Below are 2,533 nucleotides of genomic sequence, written 5' to 3'. Positions count from 1 at the left end.
ACAATTCTTGGTTTTGGGAAGATGTATTGAATGCAACAGATTCCGAGGATGGGGAGAGTGTCTTGTGGCCAGTGGCCACACCACACCACAAGTGAGGTCAGTGCTCAGTGTTCACAGCTTCACTCCACTCGACCACTCCACATCGGCGGCTCAGTTCCACCCTCTGCTTCCTTCCTTCCTCCTCTACGGCTCGGGTACATCTCTACTATTTGGTCCTGTGAGTCCTTCGATCCGGAGTCCTCGTACGACGACTCACGACTGGATGCAAATTGAAGTAGTGCCATGCATCTGACATTACCAGCGTATAAACGTACAATAGACCAGCAATCTTGAAATCTTTCTCTTTCAATCTGTCTGGATCTTCAACGTACAGCGTGTTTGACCGTGTTGTCGAGATTTGAGTTGCTGCACGCGTGTCTGTCGAAACCATCATTTTGAACTGAACGCCACAGATCAGGCACAGGGGGCTTCCGTCGCAGAAGATCAGGTGCCGTTACTATTTTCCCTGGCCTGACAGGTTAAGCATGAGCCTTTCAGGTAGTCTGAACCACTGGCCATTTCTTTAGCGTGTTTGACCTACAGTCTTGTACACTAAAAACTGGTTGACGCCTTGCTGGCTTCTTCATAACCGTTAGAATGCATGCCTCGCTTGGCAACAGATTAGTGGCACTAATCAAATGATCAAGGCCTCATGAATCATGATCCTGGCACTACACTACAGACTACACTACGAGGTCGTTTCACTTTTCTTTTCTGAACGGTAGTATCTATTGCACTTTCGATGACAGGGACCCAACCTAACCTTTGTGAAGTAGTGCTGTGCCAGATCAGATGGGTTGTGAGATTTGGCAATTTGCTTTCTGGGTCTAAAGTTGGCATGGAAACGGAGAGGAACGAAGGAGCAGGCTAAAGGTGTAGCTGCTACCACACCAGACAAGAGCATATTCCTATCCTTGGCAGCAAGTGCTGTTTTTTTTATTGTTGCTTTTTTTTAACCTGAGAAATGGTAGTTTCGTGTTACTTAAGAAATTGTTATCCTCACAAAAAAATAGAAATGTTCAGTACTAGTAGAATGAGCTCTTTTTACGGTGCTTTTAAAGTACCATGTACCTGGAGGTACTTGGAGGTACCTTGTGCTTTAATTTTTAAATTATGAAAAAATAAATTAAATTGATTGTTCGTTCCACTATTTTTATACTTGATCCCACTAAATTAGTACTTTCTCTTTAGGTACTTCATAGTACTTTCTTTGTTTCCACCGTTCTATTTCTCAATATGGATGACTCTTTTTTTTTCGAGCACTCTAAAATCTCTCCTCGTAGAATATTTGCTCGATTTAGAGGAAGCAAAGGTCGGCACCGACTAGGGTGGTGAGGGGGTTAACTGTGTATACTGGGCATCGAGCAGGCGATTTAGTAGTACTTTTATTTTATTCATTTTTTACGATGATGGGTAGTTTATTTTATTGAGAAAGCAATTAAACAATTGTATTTCTCCAAGTGAATTTTTGGGTTCAGTTAATTAGTAACGCGCCGTACATCACGCATCACGTCATGGAGAGCTAAAGTAGGATAGGAACCTTGCGATGCAATTTACACGCGGTTCCTGTATTGACAATCCGCCGGTGACACAGGAAAACGAGCAAAAGTGCAAGGGGTGAGTGGTACAGGGTATTTCAGTTTTTGGATTAGTAATTCTTTTTTACCCTCCTATTTCCATTGCTACGAGTAGGAGAACTTCTGCCCTCTCGTCGTCAAAATAGTGATGATGGAATTTTCTTCCAGACCATATATTGGCGCCAAAGACCTCGAGTTCATGCCTGTTTACCAAATTTTAGCCGAAACCGCCTTGTCATTTCGCCGACGAAAATGAACAAGTTAACACGACTCATGTCGATCTCAACGAACAAAGTGTGTGTCCTGGGCGGCTGGTCAACCTTGGGATACGAGACGATTTGATGTTGAAGTAGAGAAACCCATAGGTCATTTTGCATCCCATATTTTCTTGAATCAGACCTTATTTAGTTGACAAAGTTTGGAGGTGTCAAATTAGCGTTTCGTTTGTATTTGTGAATGATTGTCCAAACATTGACTAATTAGGCTCAAAAGATTCGTCTCGCAAAGTACCACAAAACTGTGCAATTAGTTTTTAATTTCGTCTACATTTAGTACTCCATGCATGTACCGCAAGTTTGATGTGATGGAAAATCTTCTGCGATTCCTATTGTACTCGACGAAATGCCGGGTCTCGCCGGAAGCCCCAAAGTGATTCTTCACTGATCCACATAAACCAGCTCACTGCCAGGCCGCGCCCCACATCAACGGCCGGCCACCTTGTCCTCTTCAACTAGCTACCTTGGATTCCCATTCCTGACCCTGTCTGGCTCCTCCGTAGACACTCCACGCCAGCTCCAGATCCGCGTCCTGACTCAAGACCAACAAACATATTCGCCGGCCATGAATGTATAAGAGAGAATGAGGCGGTCGGTGACGGCGGTGATCGCCATCCGCGTCGGTGGTGCTGGCTGGATCAC

The sequence above is a fragment of the Setaria italica genome, chromosome III (assembly GCF_000263155.2).
Source record: "Setaria italica strain Yugu1 chromosome III, Setaria_italica_v2.0, whole genome shotgun sequence".
Classification (NCBI taxonomy): Eukaryota; Viridiplantae; Streptophyta; class Magnoliopsida; order Poales; family Poaceae; genus Setaria; species Setaria italica.
This window is presented reverse-complemented; position numbering follows the sequence as displayed.